Raw genomic sequence first — 24,159 nt, forward strand, 5'->3', positions numbered from 1 at the left:
AGATGGGTTACTCCCGACCGATCCGAAAGAGAGCTGGCTGATGAAAAAGAGAGTAGTTTGGTTCGAGATGAAGAATGGGGAGTTATTCAAAAAAGCATTTGTGAAACCTTACCTGAAGTGTATCACCCCTAGAGAGGGGATATGATGTGCTGGACGACCTCCATCAAGGGCATTATTGTGGTTCTCATGTTGGATGATGAGCCTTGGCAGAAAAGGCCACCCACCTAGGGTATTACTGGCCGAGCATTAACGCGGATGCCATGCAAATGGTAAAGAAGTGTGATAAATGCATAAGTTTGCAACCCTAATTCATCGCTCGACTAATAGTTTGTCAGCCATAAGCAGTCCTCTCCCTTTTCCAAAATGAGGCATGGACATCTTGAGGCCTTATACTCCAGCCTCTAGACAAAGGTGATATGTGTTAGTAGCGGTCGACTTTTTCACAAAGTGGGTGGAGGTCGAAGCTGTCCGAGGGATAAAATGGACGGATGTGTCAGCCTTCATATGGAAAAATATTATCACTCGCTACGGAGTTTCGCAGTCTAAGGTGTTTGACAATGGGCCCTAGTTCGAAACGCGCCAGCTCAAGGAATGGTTGGGTGACCAGGGCATAACTCACTGTTTTGCCTCAGTCAGCCGACCACAAGCCAACGTCCAAGTTGAGGCCTATAACAAGTTGACTCCAATGGAATCAAGCGCAAGCTTGAAAAAGCAGGCGACCTATGGGCGGACGAACTGGTGAATGTATTTTGGTCCATATGTATAATAGCAAAAAGTTCCACATGAGAAACCCCATTCTTCTTGGTCTATGGCGCCGAAGTAGTACTTCCAATTGAAATGTACGAGCCCACCCTTCGGGTGATGTTATATCACTATTAGAAAAATACAAAAAGACACCGAGCCATGCCCACCGGTTTTTAAAAACCGGTGGGGAAAATATGGGCGGGAATAGGCTTTTTTAAATTGCCACCGGTTCAAACCAAACCGGTGGCATATGTGTTAAAGGCCACCGGTTCAAACCGGTGGGACTTAGCTGTGTTAAACCAAAATCCTAAATCCTGCGGCCCTACCCTCTTATTTCTCCCTCTTTCCCCTCTTCTTTCTTTCTTTCTCTCTCCTTCTCGAGTTCTCGTCCTCTTTCTCAGTCTCTCCTCTTTCCTCTCTCCTCAATGGCAAAACCAGATCAAACCACTACTCTCTATCTCTCTCTGCACCATTTTTATTACCTTCACTAACCTCCATTGTTTCTCATCAATGGCGTCTTCTCCTTGCTCTTCCACCTCCTCTTCCTTTGGCGAATTTGACGAAGATTCTATTCTCCTAATTTGAAGATGGCGAACCCCAGAAACCAAGTATATTATATTATTTCCTTTTAATTGTGCACTTTTGATTAATCGATTTTGATTTTTCGTGTTTTCCCCTAATTTTATTGGTGTTATATGTTTTGATTCTATCAATCGAGATCTAGGGTTTCTGGGTTTTTCTGGGTGTCTAATAAGATGGGTGATAGATTTGGGTTTGTTGGGTGGTTTAAGGTGTTTGGGTTCTGATTAGGTGGGTTTAGGTGATAATTTTGGTTAGTTGGGTGGGTTTGGGTTAGGTTGGTTAAGGTGGTTTCGGGTTAGGGTGGGTTAAGGTTTTCGGTTTGGTGTGTGGGTTTGGGACTTAGGGTGGGTCAAGGTGGTCAGTCTGGTGTGTTGGTTCGGTTTGGCGTGGGTTAAGGTTGTGTGTTTGGGTTAAGGTGGTGGATCTGGTGGGTTTAGGTGCTGCATGTGGTGGGTTTAGGTGGTGCATGTGGTGGGTTAAGGCGGGTTAGTTGGTTAGGCGTGGTGGCTGTGGGGGCTGTTCTGCCTCGACCTTGAATATCTAAATCGTGGTATGAATCACATAATTTAGTTTTTATAGGGATTTGGATAATCAGATTAATTGTATTAATGGGAAAGCATTTGTTTACTTCTTGTTTCAGAGGTATTGTCACACTGTCCTTGAAAAGGGTTCAGAAGCTGAGTTTTTTGAAGAGTTGGGTCCTAAAGCAATGGTTGCTTCTGGTAATTTCTGAGTTTAGCTCTATCTTCCAGCATTCGAATTTATGTACTACGTATATGTTTATTTCTCAAGCTTCATAGATGCATCATTTTTGCTCAAATTATATGCTATTCCACTTCTTTGTTCTTGGTGTGTTAATTGAGGGTGGTGGAATGGGAATGGGAGGGGCAATGGGTGGACTTGTTCTTGGAGAAGTGATGGATGATGCTTTTGATGTTGATTGTGATTTCTGATTGCGATTCATTTTTTGATTGCTCGTTTGCTAAAGATCTATCTTTGTATGGTTTAGTTTCATTTTTGTTTTTTTTTTCATTGTTAATTTCTGATTGTTTTGGTCCAATGACTTTGGACCTTAGTGTATGTTGCATATATTACTGTATTCGTCCTTTAATTCTATTCTATTGTTCTTTTTAAGTCGTTTATTTGATTTGAGTTTGTCCCATGCTACATTCAAATGCTCAATAGTCCACTACATTCCTCTCACATTAATTAATTACATATTAATTGTTAATACTTTGCAAAGTTTTAATGTAGATGTTCGGTATAATGAATTGAAAACATGGTAAATTATGGAGTAATTTTTTTACAACCTAGCTAATACATCATTGATTCCATTCTTAATAGCGTAAAGTAGTTATTTAAATATAATTTTCAACTATTGGAGGAAAAAGCCCCTAAATTTAGTCTTTACTTCAGGTTTGTAAAATTGCACTTATGTTGGATATTTCCGTGATGATCAAGCTACTGTGTATAAACTTAGGTCGGTTCCTCGCTTATAAGTATATGTGATTAGCTTGTCTTAGTTTACGAGAGAAACATTGATTTGAAAGAAAATAATCAATTAAATTTGAGAGACGAATTAAAAATTTGTCAAGGAAATTTTTTTACGATGGATGTTTACAATACTAATAGTAATAATAGTAAGGTGTTTGACGAGTTTTATGACATATGAAAGGTGATACAAGAATCCGGCCGTCAAAACCCCAAGGCGGCTTCCGCGGTGGTCCGTGATGGTGAGCACTACAAAGACATGTCTAATTTACAAAACATGAAGATACCCTTCAGTAATACGTAGATTTACACGAGTACCACAACAGTTTTTATTAATTCTAAATTTGGTTGTGATGGCTGCTTTTCTTATTATTATTTTCTATGATTGGCTTTATCATTAGTGCATCACCACTAAGAAGAATATGATAAATCAACGCATCCATTATATATAAAGGGCACTCATGTAAAATCATGTCATTACTCCTATAAAGGGTTGAAAGTTTTCGGATAATGTGATTAGTGACAACTAATGTGGTCACGTGGACAATCAACTAATTTAGTTGATAAAAGTCTTGAGGGATAAAACTTAAAAACATTTCACCATTATAAAGACATCTAGAGAGGTATTTAAGAACTATTTGAATGCTTTTACCTCAAAAAAAAAAAAAAAAAATACAAAAAGAACAACTTGAATGCGACAATTTTCTTATTTAATTGCCCTTTTACTCTGTATATGTCTAACCTTTGAAAGGAAAAAATATTTCTTATATCCAATTCAACTACACTCATTGTAATAGGGTAAGCCGGTATGACTCAATTGTAATTTGTGTGAATCTATGTAAATGCTGTATAGATAGTTTTTGACTGACGTCTTCTCGTGAAAATAATTTTTAAAGAGAAATTTGCTGTGATGTTTTGCTTACTACTGCCTAGTGATAATCTTTTACAGGAGTTTTTACATTGCTATAACATGTTATGATTGGCAGCTATTTAAAAAGAAATTATGTTTTAGTCTATTTCTGATTCAATTGTGCATGTGTATGTCCATTGTTACACTTTGGGAAATATTTGTTTCTGTGCAAGTTGTTTGTATAGGACTGATAATAACCCTTGCCTGATTGCTAGCTACCAAATCAGCTCGGTCAAAATCCGAATTTAGTGAGCTCGTGTCAAGCTCAAGCTTGGTTTGAGACCATAATGTACTAAGGCACTTAGCTGTGCACCACTGCACCACTTTGCTAGGCATTGCTCATGAACTGGAATCTATGATTGATTGTTTGAATTTAAAGAGTAGATGAGATATGATTAAAAAAAAAAGGATTTTACAAACTGACTATTCTGATCACCCCTCAATTTGAGCTTCTGACCAGATGATGCTGTTGTGTGATTATGGTTTTGTTTCTTGTTTCAAAATGACTATTAAGTTTACAAAGTCTAGGGTTGTTTTATTTCAGAGCCATGTACATGCACAAGCACAAGCCTTAGAATGACAAGTAGAAAACTCTCATGTTCATTACAATGTACTATTATCTTACTGTCTTTGGTGATAAAATTACGATGTGTAATCGGGTAAGATTCTTGTAGCTTTTTACCAAAATGAAGCTGAGGTTGGGGAGGCACATGCTGAAGCAATTCAACTTGGGCTTGTCAAAAGGGAGGATCTTTTCATAACCACTAAGGTTAAGTGAGGACAAAATTTCTTATTTTGGGAGGAACTTTGATCATCAGATGACATTTACACTCACTTATCATGTATAATCCTATTGCAGCTGTGGAGCTCTGACCATGGACATGTACATGAAGCGTGCAAAGAGAGTTTGAAGCAACTTCGACTTAATTATATGGATCTGTACCTAGTTCACTTACCTGTAGCCACAAAGCATACTGGTAAAATTCAATTTCTTGCCTCTTGAATGATGAATTGCAATTTTCTTTTGGAAGTGTATGAGATGGACAAAAGCAATATTCATTGAGTCATAGTCTTATACTTGTATATAAAGTATGTAAATGTTCAGGAGCTATGCATGTCTACTTGTCTAGGATTTTACATAAAGACTTTTTTGATTAATATCCTTAAGCCAGTAGTTGCTTTGCTCATATACTGACATACTGTATTATATGTTTTGAGTTTTGGCGCTTCAATGTCACTGAAAAAGCTGATACCGATAATATTCTTCTCTTGTGGATTTCAGAAGATCATGTAGGAATAATGCAAAAATTTGTTTAACTAAGATATGGGGATGCATCTGTGCTGGTGTTCCGCTTCTGTGCTGGCGTGCTGCTCCTTATATGCGCTGCTGCTGCTGGCCTGCTGCTGCTGTTCTGCACTTCTGCTACTGTGTAGCTGCATATTTTTTTTACCTTGTATTTTATTTTAATTTTTTAGACAAAAATTGTAATATTACAGCATTTTTTTATGAAAATATGTAACTTTATATGTTAGTGTTTATTTATCAATTTAAGTGAAAAAATGCAACAACAAAAAAAAAAAAAAAAATTTTAAATTTTTTTTAGCCATTATTGGCACCGGTTTTGAACAGGAACCGGTGCCAATAACCCCATAAAAAAAACCGGGAAAAGTTAACCGGTGGCAAAAATATATATTGCCACCGGTTAACCGGTGGCCATACTTGTTTTTGCCACCGGTTTTGAACCGGTGGCTTTGCATAAGACTATTGCCACCCCCCAAATGCCCACCGGTTCAAAACCGGTGGCATAGGGGGGTTTTGAACCGGTGGCCAAATGCTTTTTTCTACTAGTGTATGATGAATCGGCCATTTGGGAGGCCATGAAGACCGCCCTGGATTATCTTCCAGAAGTCAGGGGCAATGCGGCGCTCAGACATGAAATCTATCGTTTGAAAATGACAAGGGCATATCATCGCCGAGTGTCTAAGCGTCCCTTGAAGATGGGAGATTTGGTCTTAAGAAAGATGGAAGCAGTAGGCCGGGCAAATGAAGATGGAAAAATAACTCCAAATTAGGAAGGGCCCTACCGAATCAAAGAAGAAGTCCGAGATGGAACCTACCGCCTTGAAGCCTTTGATGGCCATCCTATTCCTCGAACATGGAATACGGACAATCTGAAAAAATATTTTGTCTAAAGCTATTCTGCCAAATTTTGCATCAGTCTTTATGACCAAGTAGTTTAACTAAGCATTCATGGCCAAATGATTTAATTAAGCCGTATGGCCACCAACAATGTACAAATTTTGACAAATATTAATGAAAGCCAGGCATTGTTATTAAATTTCTACTGTTTATTCATTATTATTTTTAGCTAAATGCCGAATGAACTTCAAAACATGGTGGCTCACAGATATGCTGAGCGGCCACCATGAAGTTAGCCAGAAGGCCGCCTGAAAAGATAAACTAAAGTTGCCTCAATATGTCAACTTGGTCTTCTCAAAATAGGGCATAAAGTGTGAGGCGAGTAGAACCTCAATGAGATTTTAACAAAGTAAATTGGCTTGGCCAAGCTTGATCGAACAAGGATGCACCTAAAATAAGGAGCATTTTGCATCAGCAGAGCGAGCCCTAATAGGGATAACTCGGACGTAATTTTGTGTTGGGCGAGTAGAGTGTTAAGAAATAGCATACGTTGCTACACCACACGGCCGCACTTTATCAAAGTCAAATTATGTCAACTACTAAGTATAGCAGGGGCATACTTTGTAGAGCCATTCGGCCAACAAGCCTAAGGGCCAGTCTAACGTTCGACCTCATCCGAACGAACGAAAGACCAAAAAAGGAGATTGAAATTTGCCTAAGGCATAAAAAGCCCATATAGGGCAAATATTTCCCTAGGCGATCGAGCCCACGAACGGAAATCTTCAAGTTGAGATCATACTTGGAATTTCCTAGGTCTGTCCGAGCGATAGTTTCAACGGACGATTCAACCAAAGCCAATTAAAAGGTCGTATCTTCAAAATTGATTCAGCGTTCGCCTAGTCTAGGGCAATCATTATATATTCTACTAAGTTAATCAAACCACTTGGAATTTGGACTAGGTAAACGCTGAATAAAGGGGCATACCCCTAGTGCATTGGTACACAAAAGTAGTATGCGTATAAAAAAAAATGCATAAAATTGCTAAGTACGAAAATTACAGAAAACCGATCAGAAGGCGGCAAATGGACATAAATAAAAACCGCTCAGAATGCGGAGAAATCCTAACAAAGACCGGTCAAAATAGGCGGCCATATAAAAAAAATTGTTCAAAGATAGCGGAAAAAGAGATAACGGTTGAAGATATAAGGGCTTGACATCCTCCCCATCCTTATCAGAATCGGCCATTTTAGTATCGGCCGCATTGTTACCCTAGGGAGGCTCCTCATCCTCGTCCGCCGCATTCCCCTCCTCATCTTCAGCATCGCTGTAGGAGGGAGTCTCGACAACGGGCGAGTGCGGACGACCAACAGCCTCGCACTCTTCCTTCATAGTGAGGAAGTCCAACCTTCTGGTGAACCGCTCATGATAATTAGCGAGATCCTCTCGGTCCACCATCATTACAAAGGCATCCTCAAAGCGGTTTTTAAGGCGAGTGATTACCGACTGTTCGATACGAACAACATCAGCTAGAGGAATTGGCCTTGGAGCACTAAGCTGATTTTCAGCTCTTTTACCTCCTTCCTTAGGCGCTCATCCGTAGCTTGGAGAGCCGCCTTCAAGGCCTCCTAGCCGGACTCCAGCTCATCCCTCAATTGGTCCGAGGTCGACTGGTCGCCAGAGTAATAGCGTCGTCCCTCTCTTTGATTAGAGCCTCGTTCGCCAGCCTCTCTTGCTTTAGAGCATCGTCTATTTTGACGATATCTTCAGCCTGACGGCATGCCTCCTCAGATAAGGCATTCATCGCTGTGTGAGCGCGGGGAAATTAGGTCGTTGACTAACCTCCTCACGGCCAAACAAAATTTATTATAATCCTAAACTAACCCCTAAACAAGTCTAGTGGTAAGTTCGGAGTCGAACCACAAGGAACGGTAATGTTGGATTGTTCTCGATCTAATGCTTAAGCTACGCCGAAGTCGGTTTATGGATAGTGGACACTACAACTACACTAACACACATATAAAGATCAAGATATTATAAAGTCTACTAGGGGCAAAGATCCACTTTGAACAATTAACAAGTTAATGGGAATCGATTTGATAATCAATCATGCAAAGAAAGAATTAAAATGAGAATTAATTACACTCAAGAGCAATCTCTCAAATTCCTAGCATAGATCCCTCATTGACTAGGTGCATAGAAGAAATTTACCCAAAATGCAATCAAATACATAAATTCTAATTCACAATCCCTTGTCAAACAAGAACTAACATGCAATTAAGTTTGCTATCTTGGGAGATCAATCCAATCTAAAACAAACAACATGCCATCATCAATTCAATCAATTTAATCACACAATTATCATCAAATTTATCTCAAGTAACTCAATTAACCATACCAAAGCTTCACTCAACACCTAGTAGAATGAAATCTACTTAAACATGATTAACAAAGCAATTAATAAAGCATAAAGAGAGAAAAGAGTAAGAAATGCTCATTGATATAAAATGGAGATCTTCAAATCATCAAATTCCTCCTTTGATTATCCAAAATCCATGAAAACCATTGTTTCTCTCACTTTCTCTCTCCAAAATTTGAGAGTTTCTCTCTCTAAAAACCTAAAACTAACCTAAAACTACTGAAAATATGAATTCCCCCCTCTAAAATGAGCAAAAAATCTATTTATAGCCCTTACTAAATTGCCTAGGAAGCTCCGCAAAAAGTCGAGCAGCGCGTAGAGGAGCGGGCGTGCACCCCCTCAGGAGCGGGCGCTCCAAACTTTCTGCCAAATTTCAAAATTGCACACCCTGTGAGGAGCGGCCGTGCGGCCTTGAGGAGCGGGCGCTCCTGGCTGCGGACTGGGCAAACTGCTCACCTTCAATTGAGCATATCTCCTACGTTTTACATCGGAATTGAGCATATGACCTGTCGTTGGAAAGCTCTCAAGATAAGCTTTCATCTCCAATTAAAATCGCCCCAAAATGTTTTGTAGATCAAAAGATATAGGCGTTTGAAGTATGATCTTTGCAAATCAAGTGCACATTTCTTCATTACTTGCTCTTTTATGTTTTATATTTCTTCAATCTTGAGCAATGAACTTATCCAAGTGTTCCTAAACATAAGAGTAAACCAATAAAGTTTAATCTAATGTCATAAGCCACCAAAATATGCAAGAAAAGCCAAAATTGAGCAATAACGACATTTCACACATAAACATGACAAATGTAGTAAAACGTTATTAAAACCAAGTAAAAAGATAGAAAAACTATGAAAAACTAACTAGAAAACTCCTAAAAATAGCGATATAAATGACACTTATCAAATTCCCCCAAGCTTAACTTTTGCTCGCCCTCGAGGAAAACAAAAGAAACACAAGGGAATGTGATGCATTTTATACAAACAAAGAAAACTAGAAGGGAAAGAATATACACTAACTCACTTTCGTAGGAATCACGAATACATTTAGCGTATGCATCAAGCACTTTAAACCCCTTAGATTGCTCTAGAGGACGAGTAAGCTCTCGTAAGGGTGTCCTAAGAGTTTAACCCATAACTCTTGACAAAAATCAAGGCAAAGCAATAAATAAATAAAATAAAATAAATCGAAGTAACAGAAAAGTTACAAGCGTTCTAGAGTGGACTTTTATGATGGAACAAATACTAATGAATGTCAATCTTTCTAAAATAATAAAGGTATGCACGTTCTAAGATGTCCAAGGTTGATTGAAACATAACATATGCTAAGCATAGAGAACTAAAGGAAACACATTCCACCTTTTGTTTCAACCAATCGAACCACGTTCTCTCTACTAGTTTCAAATCCACTTTCAAGTTAGCTTCTCATGATTCCACGAAGGAACCGGAAAATAAATAAGAAATTAAAAACATTGAGAAGGTTACCCGCATCTTGGCTATGCAAACTCGCTCTATAGGCTTGATTCCTATTTCCCGCCATCATTGAATGACTTAACCCTCTAGGATCAAAAGGACTTTCAAGGTATTAACATATAAGCTAGGAGAGTAAAGGTGTGGAGAACTCTTGAAATTGGTGGTAAACCTATGTGAAGCACGGGTGGAACTTCTTCCACAAGATCCAAACGATTCCAAAACAAAAGTGCCATGTATGCTTATTAAATAACTTTCCCCCAAGCTTATTTAACACAAAATAACAAAAACAGGGAAAACAACAATAACAAAACCTTTTTTTTTTTGTGCTTTACATTCTTCTTTACTTTTTTTTTTCAATATTTCCTTTTTCCAAGCTTTTGTTTTTTTTTAATGTCCTTGCCTCTTTTAACTTTGGACGGCTTTTTTCTCAAAATGCATTTGCTTTTATGCACAAAATTTTATACGATACATACTTGCTTTGCAAATGAACTCATAATTCTAAACTTGCACCATAAACAATAAAACAAGCTCGAAAACAAAATTGCTTCACAAAACTAAAGGTAGAAATTAAAGTGAAACCAACGCTTGAAGGCTTGTATGTGGCTAGAGAAAAGAATGCATATGGGTCAAAGGGGCTAGCAAGAGGGGCAAATGCAAACCAAATCCAAAAATTGAAAATTAATCCTATAAAAAGAGAAATGCCTTTGTCATCCCCTAAAGTGGCTCGGTTGTGATCTTGGGAGCTAAAAGTCAAGTTCTAGATATGAGAATGCAATAGCCAAGGATCCAAAAATGCCGCTCAACAAAATATGATGAAGGCTTGAATATACCTCACTAGGGATAGCAATAACTAACTCTTAATTTCATATCCACTATAGAGAGCAACTCCATCTTACCACAAACAAGTGAACTAAAGCTTCATGGTCCCAAAGTTCTTAGCCAACTACCTTAGCATACCATATCCTAGAGTCAACCTAACACATTCTCAAACCGTGCACACCTCTAAAATTTAGGAAGAAAGACATTCAAGAATACAAGTCCAAAAGTATTATGTCCAAAGCAAGAACAAAAGAAAACACATTGCAAATTTGCCTTGATAGAAACAAAAATCTTTTTGTGATTTTCAAGATAAAGAACATGAAAATACATATACAAATGTGCATGGCATATATGAATCAACATCCCACCAAACATGATGGAATACCCTCCCCGAAGCTTGAATGAAACACTAAACTCAATCATAAATCAATTAATCCATGGGAGGGGAAAACAAGGAGATCAATCCAACAACCCAACATATGTCCTGTTTCAAAGCCACTTTAGGTATCAACCAATGGAGAAATAGCAAGGAAAGATATTACCGGATTTTAGGTGGGTGTATATACCCGCAAATGACCCAATTAAACTTTTCAAAGCCACTTTTCTCAAGAATTGAATCTTGTTTTCCATATGCTAGCAATTGTGGTGCCAAACTTCCTTGATTCTTGATCCAAACTAATGCACCAAAGTATATCAAGTTATGTACCTAGAAAAAGGCACACAAACATTTCCATGAGAGAAAATCTATTCTAAAAAGAAAAGAAAATGAAAGCAATAAAACACGGGTTACTTCCCGAGAAAGGCTTGCTTAAGGTCCAAGCTTGACCGCTCTAGTAAATAATATTGCAACGATCGCAAGAGCTTGTCAAATGCACTACTACACATCTCATAAGATAACAAGTAGGCAAATGATATAAGAAGGACATGCACCAAGATTAGGGCACACAAAAGAAAATGAAGAGGGAGTTGCCAAGAAGAAGAATAATCAAAAGAAAATTCAAGAAAATAAGAAGAAGAATAGAAAGGCAAACTTTCTTCACAAAAATCTTTTTGGGTGGCAAAATCACCCTTTTCCTCAATAGAAGACGAATGAGGGACATGAAAATCATCATAGGCAAGGGGTTCCCCAATAGGCTCATTAACAAAGGAAGGAAGGGATATAGGAGTGTAGGGGATATGGTTGAAATTCCTTGAAAAAGGGACATGAGAGAAGGGGATAGGAGCAATGGTCTCACAAATGGTCTCTTCTTCACCACCTCCCTCAAATCACCAATTTGAGCATGAAAATCAATCATAGAATCCTCAAAAGAAGAACACTCATGATCATGATCTTCCTCAAACATCCAACTTCCAAGAGGAACTACATAATCCCCTTCACTACAATCATGAACAACAACTCCCTCAACTTCCTTAAAGCCTAAAATCTCAAAGCCATGCATGAATGGATGCAAATTCATTTCAAAATTATCTCTCTCCCATGAAGCATTCTTAATGAACTCACTCAAAAAGCTATGGGTTTTCATTTGACACTCAATAAACACATTAGACATAACCTCAAATGAATCCAAATACTCATGGATAAAAGGATCACAATCATGCACTTGAGACTCATCAAGATTGGAAAGAGGGTTAAGATTTTCAAAATCAACACTCTCTTCATTCTCAACTCCTTCACCATCACTCATATGCTCACCAATGGGATCCTCACACTCTCTTGGTTGCTCAAAATCATCATCATCATCCTCAACACACACATTAAATTGGGATTTTTCACAAACAAGCATCAAAGGTGACAATTGGCTTTCTAACTCTTCTTTTCTTCTCCTTCCCTCCTCAAGACGCTCCTCATTCTTTTTCATTATCTCTAATTGACCTCTCATAGAATTAAGAATCATTTCCTTACTAGGCCCAAGCTCATTATCAAGCTCAATGCACCTAATTTGAGATTCAAAAGTAGCAATAAGGGATTCAAAAGGTGTAGAATATTGAGGCTCAACAAGAGAAGAAGAAGTACAACCAAGATTGGAAAAATTAACATTAAGATCATGAGCATATACATCACAATGGGGAGTGGGGGCACAATCAAACACATGAGATTCATCATTAAGGGAACGAAGCACATCACAAGAAGGCATGGTAAATAATGAAGAATATTGAAACACACCATTAGCATCAACTTGAGCAAGTACCTCATCATCATGAACAAAAGAGGAAATAAAGTTGAAATCATGTGTTCTAGGTTCACTTAAGGGATCATGTAACAAATCATGGGAATTCATGCTAATATTGAAAGTATCAACACATTGCATATCAATAATAGAATCATAATTACCCTTATTGTTGACATCCCAAGAAAACCAAACATAAAAATCCCAAGCATCATCAATTGATAATGCTCTAAATTCACCATTATGCATGCATTCAATTTCATCCCTAGTTTGCTCATTCAAACCAAAATAACAAATCTCACAAGCCTCCCAAAGACTACAACAATTAAAGTCCAAATATCCCTCAAGTCTATTGAAATATTCACAAAAAGGCTCATTGTCATATTGAGGAAACGAGTTACTTGCCATTTTTTTACAAAAACAAGCAAAAATAAAAAAAAAAAAAAAAAAAAGAAAAGTATACACAAAGACCTAGACTCAAGCAATCAAAAACAATCAAGCATTGACACCGTTCCCCGGCAACGGCGCCATTTTGAGCGCGGGGAAATTAGGTCGTTGACTAACCTCCTCACGGCCAAACAAAATTTATTATAATCCTAAATTAACCCCTAAACAAGTCTAGTGGTAAGTTCGGAGTCGAACCACAAGGAACGGTAATGTTGGATTGTTCTCGATCTAATGCTTAAGCTACGCCGAAGTCGGTTTATGGATAGTGGACACTACAACTACACTAACACACATATAAAGATCAAGATATTATAAAGTCTACTAGGGGCAAAGATCCACTTTGAACAATTAACAAGTTAATGGGAATCGATTTGATAATCAATCATGCAAAGAAAGAATTAAAATGAGAATTAATTACACTCAAGAGCAATCTCTCAAATTCCTAGCCTAGATCCCTCATTGACTAGGTGCATAGAAGAAATTTACCCAAAATGCAATCAAATACATAAATTCTAATTCACAATCCCTTGTCAAACAAGAACTAACATGCAATTAAGTTTGCTATCTTGGGAGATCAATCCAATCTAAAACAAACAACATGCCATCATCAATTCAATCAATTTAATCACACAATTATCATCAAATTTATCTCAAGTAACTCAATTAACCATACCAAAGCTTCACTCAACACCTAGTAGAATGAAATCTACTTAAACATGATTAACAAAGCAATTAATAAAGCATAAAGAGAGAAAAGAGTAAGAAATGCTCATTGATATAAAATGGAGATCTTCAAATCATCAAATTCCTCCTTTGATTATCCAAAATCCATGAAAACCATTGTTTCTCTCACTTTCTCTCTCCAAAATTTGAGAGTTTCTCTCTCTAAAAACCTAAAACTAACCTAAAACTACTGAAAATATGAATTCCCCCCTCTAAAATGAGCAAAAAATCTATTTATAGCCCTTACTAAATTGCCTAGGAAGCTCCGCAAAAAGTCGAGCAGCGCGTAGAGGAGCGGGCGTGCACCCCCTCAGGAGCGGGCGCTCCAAACTTTCTGCCAAATTTCAAAATTGCACACCCTGTGAGGAGCGGCCGTGCGGCCTTGAGGAGCGGGCGCTCCTGGCTGCGGACTGGGCAAACTGCTCACCTTCAATTGAGCATATCTCCTACGTTTTACATCGGAATTGAGCATATGACCTGTCGTTGGAAAGCTCTCAAGATAAGCTTTCATCTCCAATTAAAATCGCCCCAAAATGTTTTGTAGATCAAAAGATATAGGCGTTTGAAGTATGATCTTTGCAAATCAAGTGCACATTTCTTCATTACTTGCTCTTTTATGTTTTATATTTCTTCAATCTTGAGCAATGAACTTATCCAAGTGTTCCTAAACATAAGAGTAAACCAATAAAGTTTAATCTAATGTCATAAGCCACCAAAATATGCAAGAAAAGCCAAAATTGAGCAATAACGACATTTCACACATAAACATGACAAATGTAGTAAAACGTTATTAAAACCAAGTAAAAAGATAGAAAAACTATGAAAAACTAACTAGAAAACTCCTAAAAATAGGGACATAAATGACACTTATCACTGTGTCATGGCGGAGCCGCTCCATGGACAGCAGGCCCGTGTTCTCGTCCTGCAGCTTGTGGAGGTCCGACCAGGCCGACTCAAGCTCGAGCATTTTCTTCGGACGCTAGTCTTGAAAGGCGAAGAGCCTAAGGAAAAGCTGTGGACGAACCAAGTGCTAGTAAGGGAAAATGGAAAATAAAGAAAAATTGGCTAAGTATTTGCCAAGGAAGAAGAAGACTACCTCAATGCAATTATTGATCATTGGGCCGAGGTGCCCATCATGGATACCTCAGTATATGTCCTAAGCCTCGGCCGGGACAACCTTTTGAATAGCGTCCCGGACAGCCTTGCGTTCGGCCCCGGTCAAGGAAAACCTAGGCGCCCGAACGTCCAAATCCTCAGAAGTTTCTAAAAATGAAAAGCAAAGTTAGAAATCTAAAGAAAGATAAGAAGTTGGAAAATAATAATAACAAAGCTGTACGAGTACCTTCCGAGAGATTGGCAAAACGGGGACGCCCTGTAGGAAGAGGCGTCACTTGCTGCTCGTCCGCTTTTGGCTGAGACGGCAGCTCTCCTTCAGTTTGGGAACTCGGAGCTTGAATTCCCAAATACTCAGCATGCGGAGTTGAGTCTTAGCCGGCTGTGTTGTCCAGGGTTGGCATTCGCTCCCCGTCCCTGCAGAAGGGCTCGTTCCGGGCCACCTTGGACAAAGGTCACTCCGAGGGCTTGGAGTCCCCACTCGGTGTTAGCTGGGGTTGTTCTCCTTTGGGTTGCGCCGAAACAACCCGCGACCTTGCCCTGGCCGGCGGCCGCGGCAATCTTGCGAGACTTGGACGATCCGTCGTCATTCGAAATGGACGTCGGCCTCTTCCTCGCAGGCTTAGGGGTAGCTGTCTAAAAAAACAAAAGAAAATCAAATTAGCAAACTCCGCTTGAGTTGCATTGAAGCAAGAAATATTGAGTTGAAATTTACTCGGCAAAGAATGCCTACCCTTGTCCCACTCGCCCAGGAGAAACGTCAGAGTCAAGAAGCAAACTATGATGCTCAATGTACGGCAGATCGGACGCAAAAAAAATGTACAAGGAAAAGTGATAAAGGAAGAAGTTGTTCGTACCCCCTTCGCCGACTCGTACTACTCCCTCAGCAGCCGGTACCTCTCCATGTCAAACTCATTCATGCCCACCTCTCCCCTTTGGTACAGGTCGAGCTTGGCTGCCGCTTCCTCTGAAAATAGCACAACAATAGGAGTTAGAAAACTGCTCAAAGTTAGAAAGCAAAAACAAGGCATGCAACAAAGTCAACCTGGGGAGTAATTCCTGAGTAGGCCGAAGGAGGACATGAAGATAGGGTCCCTTAGCCAGATCACTAAGGGAATCCACCTTGGAATGATAGGTACTCGGCGGCCGCCCCTGATTTCCAGCCTGACCGAGAAATAGTCAAGCTAAGCAGCATGGTCCGGGTGGATTGGGGGACGAGTCAGCCGGTGATCCCCTCGTCCGAGTTGGAGAGGAGATGAGTTAAATCGGTTCATTTTTCTGTTGAACTCCTTGTCCCCGATTCAATGAGGTAGAACCTTTGCTACCAATCGCGCCACTTGGACGACTTCAGCAAAGTCACCATATACTCCGGCCGGTTGCTCATAATAAATAACCCGTCCGAGTCTAACTCCATCCTCGTCATGTTGTGCATGGCACAGAAGACGGGAAAGTTTGGGGTGAAACCCATCCGAAGATAGGTCACCAAGTAGCTAAAAATGTTGACCCACCTGTGCGGCGATAGCTAGATCAAGCCCATCTGATATTCGTCCAGCAGCTCCTAGACGAAAGGGTGAAGAGGAAATCGGAGGCCGACCTCAAAAGCCGCTCTATATACATTGAAACCTCGGCTGATCACTTTGCGGTCGTCCGAGGCAGTGACCGAGACAGGAGTTCTGGGGACAAAAATGTCATAGCCATCCCCTAGCATAGGGAATGCCCCCCACTCCTTGAATCTACTACTAAGGTATGCCAAGACAACTTCCCCACTTGTGCAAGAGAAGGGCCTGCTAAAATCACACTCTTCTTCATCCTCGGCCTCGGCCGCAAGAGTTTCACCTCCCTGTTCGGCCGGCTGTGGTGCAGTTTCCCTAACTGCACCAAAATCATTGGACAACACTCTGTCCAGTTCATCTACTTCGAAAGAGCAGCCTCCGACCGAGCATTGCAGTGGCTCGATCATCACTGGATCTTCAGGCACTAAGGAGGCCTTACCCTTTTGATCCTTACTTGCCCCAAAACTGTGATTTCCAAATGGAACGGGACGGGGGGAGTTAGTAGGCTCGGCAATTACTATGTCGTTTCGCGGCCGTCCCAACCTAAAAGCTTGATAGAAGGGAGGAGCAAGAGTCCGTCCAGCCGCGAAAGAAGTGTTTGGCTGATTTTGGAAGTCAGCGGCCGTGGAAGTCTGTGGCCGACTTTGGCCAGATTGTATAGCAGCCGCAGTAGGAGACTGTAGCTGAGAATGGACAGATTGAGCTGTCCTTGCTCCAGATGAAGGTGGGGGTAATGAAGTAGGGAGCTCGTCTGCTCCAAGGACCAAGTTAGTAAAAAGAGCTCGTGTTACGTTCGGCTCCCGTCCAGAAGTAGAGGCGCCCCTTTAGTTCTGGCGCTCCTCAAAAGAAGTGGTCACTTCGACCATTGAGCAAGCACTGCCACTCTCTGTGGCCGAGGTATTAATGGTGGTGTTTGTGTTGTTTATGGTGGTGTTCACAAGACCCGTGTTGTTCGGATCATAGGGGACTAAAGGATTTGCCATACTGCTGTCTGGATTACGCTCAGCGTGCTTGTCATACGTTTGCCTCGTACGCGCCATGTTTGCCTGAAAGGACAAAGTAGGATAGGTGGGGGTGAGATGGTACGCACTAGAAATGGAATCACTCCACAAAGACAAAGACTCGTCCCCGTTCACTCTAGACTCATCAGTTCCAGGCGACCATACGCCTTCATGAGGAGAGACAAACAAGTCTGAGTGTTGAGCCAGTGTGTTCAAAAAAGAAAAATAAAAAGAAAAATAAATCAAGAAGGAAAAGGAGTGTATTTGGTCACCTGTGTACGAGTAGAAGGTTGAAAAGCTTCGAAGATCTTTAATGAAGGAGAGCTGGAAAACCCTAAAACCTTGACCGAAAACCTCAAACAGACGGCGAAGTTATTGAAGATTAAGGGCGGAAGTAACTTTCTCACTCTAGAAGCTCTGACTTCTCTCTAGGATGGTGAAATGCAAAGTAAATTTGTGAAGTCAAAAGCCTTCTATTTATAGGCAAAATTTGGGGGGTTAAAATGGTAAAAAATCCATTCCCGCCTAAAGGAGAAGAAATGGTTAACATTCGAAATAAATCTAACCGAGCATTCGAACGGTTTTCACCCATTCCGCCTCTTTTGACGGAATCCGCACTAATAGCCGAACATTTATGACGGAAGTCGAAAGGGCGTCATAATTATCTGTTAAGTTCGAGATTAGTCTCGGAAATTGATCCATTTCCTTGAGAAATGGATAACAATTGATTAGCAACCAAAGGCCATTCGGCCTAGGCCGCTTGGCCCATCTCGTCCGACAAATTAGGCTAAAATATCCTGAAGATGTCAAACGAACCAGCTAAGGCACCTAGCCCAATTATAAAGCCATCAGGCCAATCACGACCGACTGATGACCATGGCTGATGTCCATCAAAAAGCATCAGGACGTTCGGACAAGGCGCCTGGCCCAATCAAGTAGGCGGACAGTTCTGTCCGGCCATGCTAGCAGCACGAAAATGCTTCAAACAAGCCCAAGTTACTTGAACGAGTAAAAATCAAAGGAGGCGGCCCAGTTGGGACGAGCCACCCCCTCTGAAGGGCAAATGTTTAGGGTAAAAATTACCCCTCATACGTGGTCCAATCCCATGATGACACGTGGCCCAATAAATGGGCGACACATGTCACCATAGGAAGATGACACGTATAAGCAACAAGAGAACACTGAAATTTAAGGAATGACATAAAGAGCAAAAGGCCTCCTTACATCAGGAGGCCCAAACTCCTAGGAATGTCGCAAAACGACGCCCCTAGAGGACACATGTCCTTCACTGATTGCGCAGCCAATCAGAGGCCCTAAAATCTAGGTCACTTACCGTAAGGGGCACAGTTCCCCACCCCTATAAATTCCCCAATCATTGATGATGGGAGGGGTGGATTGTGACATATCCTTACAAAAGAGCACCAAAAGCTCCAACTTCTCTCTACTTTCTCTCTCTAAATCTATTCCGTTTCCGGTCACTAACTTGATTGTCCGAGGCAAATCTCCGATCCCCGGAGATTCGTTGTTTTGCACGAGTCCGAGTCCCGTTGCCAGTCTGAGGGATTCTAAAAAACCCCGAAACACTATATGCCTTTCATTGGATTGCGAATTAAGGAATAAAAATCATTACTCCCTCTGTCCCTTAATACAAAGCCTCTTTCTAACAATTACACTTAATAAAGAGAAAGGGCTTTTAATTTAGGGGTGGAGGGAGTACTATTCTCAAATGCAAATCTAGTCATCAGGTTTAGTAGCTTGTTTTTCCTTTAATGAGGTACCTAATATGGTGTTGTTTTCCTTTTATCATACGAAGTAAATTTATTCTACACCTCTTTTCTATTAGAAGGCCATGGATTGTTATTCTCAATGAATTTTTAAAAGATCTTTTATCAATAGGGTAGTGATTAGGTAAAAATACTCTATATACATGGTCCAATTAATTAGTGACATGTCAGATGACACCTCAGCCTTCATGGGTCTTGAGAGATCACCATGTGTCATTCCTTTTTGCTTATGAAAAAAGCACGAAAGAGATCATGAAAGCAACCAAATGTACAAAGTTGCAAACACTAATGAAACGTGTCAACCACGCAATATTCAGCCAGTTAAATCACGTCATTTTAGGTTACAAAACCTAGGAGCACGTCCGCTAAGAGTTGTATAAGTACCTCCATTTTTTTTATGTGACATGTTCATCATTACACATACATATGAGGCGCTGGTCATGCCACCCAAATAGTGCTCTAACTTCTTCCTACTTTCTCTTACTAGATATGCTTATTCTAGTGAATAACTTGATTATTGGAGGGGATCTTCAAAATACTAGTATATTCCTTGTTTTGTAGGTGACCGTGCTTATGCGGTATTACTAAATTAGTCTCTCGACGAACATCGCTCTCATAAAAACCTCGAAATAAATATAGCTGGTCTAAAAACCATGTTCATCACTCAAAATTTGGGCAAAGCTAGAACTATATATAAAAATTGGAGATGATAGATGGTCTATTTAAGGTAATGTAAGAATTAATAGGCCCGGTAACATTCAACTTTCTAGATAATGTTAAATGGACTATTTATTTTGATCTTTGGTAATTAACTTGCGGGCCCAAAGTAGACAAATTCAATGTTTTTTTTTTGTTGACATATATAATTTATTAGGTTCTCCCAACAAGGCTGGTGTTAACCCTGCAAGGTTTTGATGTAGAGGTGATCAACATTGGCCCGGCCCACTAGCCCGACCCGAAAAATGGGCGGGTTTGGGCAAGCATAAAAACATATTTTTAGTTAAAAAGCCCAAACCCGGCCCGAAAAAACCTGAAAACCCCGCTATTTTTTTGCAGGTTTGGGCACGAGAAATTGTGTTAAGGCCTGGCCCGGCCCGGCCCGGCCCGATTTTTGATCACCTTTATTTTGAAGATGACAAGCAAACTTCAACTAATGAGTTCTTACAATGTGTAATTTAAAAGATGTTTCCAATGAAATTGGACTTTGAGTTCCAATATGGGACAAGGAGATGTGACAACATGTTTCCGTAAAATTCTAGCCTACTACTCTAGCTAATTGGAGCAATTCCATGAGTAGCAATGCTTGTATTTTTTTTTTATTTTTTTTTTTTTTTTGTAAGAAGTAAGATACATGAAGGAGATTAGGAACGTCTTCTCGCAAGACCATGTTCTAATCTATTTACAAGTAAAAATTAAGAAAATTTACTATCCATAAAGGGTTTATATCTTCATGCGTCGGAGTGGAATATCCAAGAGAGGTAACATATTTTGCTGCGCGATTTCCTTCACGGTAGATATGCTGAGATTTGAAGGCCGAGAAAGATTCCAAAATGTTCTTGACATCATCCATCAGTGATTGCAGCTTCCACGGGCAGTTATAGTGAGCCTACAAAATATTAATAACGGTAAGATTATCACCTTCAATAAAAATATGGGTGATGTTATGCTCTCTAGCTAGGAGGAGACCACTACGAAGGGAAATGGCTTCAGCAAGAAAAGCTAGGCAAGAGCCTAAACTGTAAGTTAGACTAGCAATATGATTCCCTAAGTGGTCCCTGATAACAACACCAGTAGATGCTGAATTGTGAAGGGCAAATTTGAGTTTACAATAGCCTACTGGAGGAGGGGACCAAGAGATAATATCAAGGGAGAGTTGGACATTAGTAGGAATGGACTAGGGGTGAACATGGTCTGGTTTGGTGCGGTTTGAGTATAAACCAAACCAAACCGCAAAATGCAATTTGGTCAATTTTCCAAACCAAACCAAACCATATTAATATTGAAACCAAACCAAACCAAACCGTAATAATGCGGTTTGGTGCGGTTGGTTTGCGGTTTATGATGAGACGACTTATTTTCCTAAAAATTGTCAAATATTAATAAATTTATAATAAAGTTCAAATAATTAGCCCAAACGGATTATAAGTTTGAATAATAGTGGAGAAAAACATAATACATAACAAATTACGGTTGATAAAAACCTTTTACATTTGTCCAGAAAAAAAAAATTCATACTACATTATACTTCGTAGTTTTTAATACTTGGCAGCAACTTGACAATATCAGGGGCTACATTATGCGATATCAATGATTGCCGAAGCTAAACTGATCTTGGACAAGTCTGAAAATAATAATAAAAAAAATTATGATAAAGAATTTGTAAATGAAACCAATAATTAACAAAACACTGAAAATTGAAAATTGTCAGAAAGAAAAAAATGCATACTTTCTCTAATTCTTCAACATCATCCACATTCTCTTCAACATCAATAGGTGATGCACGAAGCCAATCTTGTGCACATATAAGTGCCTCCACTACTTTAGGACTTAACGAACTTCGAAAAGGGTCAAGAACTCTTCCTCCGGTGCTAAAAGCACTCTCAGAAGCAATAGTGGACACGGGAATAGCCATCACATCACGAGCTATGAGAGAAAGAATAGGAAATCTTGTTGTAGCACTCTTCCACCATTGCAAGATATCAAAGTCATCCACATCTGGTTCACATTCTTCATCTAAGTACTTATCCAACTCTGACTTACCATCACCGTCTTCTTTTGTTGCCTTGAGTTTCATGTACCTAGATCTAATGATTCCTTTATTCTGAGCTACGGGATCCACATTAGCCCAATCATTTCCAGAATTACCACTTTGAGGGAAAGAAGATGAAGAAGAGTTTGAACACTTGTACTCTTCAAACAGATCTTTGAGAGCTTTCTTTACCCGATTGCATACAACCGTAGCAACCTCCTCTGCTTCATACATTTGACGAATTCCATACTCCACACATTCTAGTTTGTATCAAGGGTCAAGTGCAGCAGCAACAAACAACATTACATTCAATTTTTTTGGATCCCCCCAATATTTGTCACATTTTTCTTTCATCTTACGTGCCATAAATTTAAATTCAGCATTATGGTTGTTACCCCATTCTTTTAGCAAGCAATCCACATCAGTTACTTCATGAAAATAGCTATTACAAGTAACATATAATGAGCCAGAGACTCTCAAAGTCAAATGATAGAAAGCTTCTAATAATTTAATCAAATGCTTCACATGATTCCAATCAGTGTCAATTGGTTTTCCCAACCCTTTCCTATACCCATGAACATCCAAAAGTTCATCCTCATAGTAACGATCTTCTTCTTCGTATCTATCAAATTCTATTTCAAACTTTAGAGCAGTGTCCAACATTAAAAAAGTGGAGTTCCATCGGGTTGGGACATCTAGACATAACAAGCCTTGGCATGGAACTTTTTCCTCAATGGCACACTTTTTAAACCTCTCATGTCTAGCCGGGGAGGATCTAACATACCTAACTGCACTTCGAACACGACTCGCTGAGTCACCAACCAACTTTAAGCCATCATTTACCACTAAGTTCATGATATGAGCAATGCATCTTACATGCATATACTCCCCTTTCAAGACACTTGTTCCCCAACTATTGACTCTTTTCTTCAAATAAGCAATGGCAGTGTCATTTGAGCTTGCATTATCAACGGTAATGGTCATCACTTTTTAAAGATCCCAAGCTAGTAAGCATTTTTCAATAGCTTTACCAATTTGTTCACCTTTATGACTTGTTACTGGACAAAAGTTTAGGATTCTTTTATTTAATTTCCAATCATTGTCAACAAAGTGAGCTGTCAAACACATGTAATTAATTCTTTGCAATGAAGTCCATGTGTCCGTTGTAAGAAATACTCTTCTACAATTTTTTTTTAAAAAACTTTTCATTTTCAACCTTTCATCCACAAACATTTGATAACAATCTCTAGCTAATGTGACTCGAGTGGGAACTACAAACCTATTTTGTAGTTGAGAACAAAAGAACTTAAAGTCCTGACCTTCAACATGTCTAAATGGATGTTCATCAACTATTATCATGTAAGCTAAAGCATTTCTACATTTTTCATAATCAAAAGCCTAATTTTTAATGGACACCTCTTTAGCCCCATCTTCATTTACACTAGATCCAAAACTCAATTGTGTTTGTTTTGGCCCTGGGATTTTGCAACTATTGTATGTATAACTTGAACACTTTTTTAAATGTGATCTATAAGTACTAGTACCATTTAGATTTGGATTGCACTTATAAGGAAACCCACAATAATTACACTTACACCTTCCTACCCCATTAGCCGTATACTTAGAGAAGTGATCCCAAATATCCGACCTGGGTTTCATTGCCTTCCTTCTTGGTTTCAGCTTACCATGGTCATCGGATAAATTATCAGTTTCCACCGTTTCCTCAGTATCGGGGATTGTAAAGGGATTATCCTCTGTGTTTGACATCTGAGCTCAATTACAAAAATTATATATAATTAGTTACATAACCAATTCAATTAAAAAAAGAGGGTATTAATATACATATTCAATCAAAGTTACCTCGCAAGATCCAGAACTCGACGCCGTTGTAGAGATTCTAAAATTAAAAAAATAAGGGTTTTAATATACATATTCAATCGATTATACTACAATTCATTAGTAATGTAATTTATAGAAAAAATAAAAATCAAACCTGAAATTGTGAGAACCGTGAGCAGCGAGCAGCGAGCAGAATACAAGAAGTATGGGT

The 24,159-nt window shown here is 39.5% G+C and overlaps 2 long non-coding RNA genes across 2 annotated transcripts; both read left to right on the top strand.

The window, feature by feature from the left end:
- Positions 1 to 1,857: 1,857 nt before the first annotated feature.
- On the top strand, positions 1,858 to 3,080 carry LOC145611693 (uncharacterized). Its single transcript, XR_014106434.1, has 3 exons — positions 1,858 to 1,876; positions 1,967 to 2,048; positions 3,002 to 3,080. It is a non-coding gene; the product is annotated as an uncharacterized LOC145611693 (long non-coding RNA).
- A 1,379-nt stretch (positions 3,081 to 4,459) lies between these two features.
- LOC145610008 (uncharacterized) lies at positions 4,460 to 5,162 on the top strand. The gene is made up of 3 exons (XR_014106203.1): positions 4,460 to 4,496; positions 4,587 to 4,704; positions 5,013 to 5,162. It is a non-coding gene; the product is annotated as an uncharacterized LOC145610008 (long non-coding RNA).
- Positions 5,163 to 24,159: the final 18,997 nt, after the last annotated feature.

The sequence above is a fragment of the Chenopodium album genome, chromosome 24 (genome assembly GCF_948465745.1).
Source record: "Chenopodium album chromosome 24, dcCheAlbu1.1, whole genome shotgun sequence".
Taxonomy (NCBI): Eukaryota; Viridiplantae; Streptophyta; class Magnoliopsida; order Caryophyllales; family Amaranthaceae; genus Chenopodium; species Chenopodium album.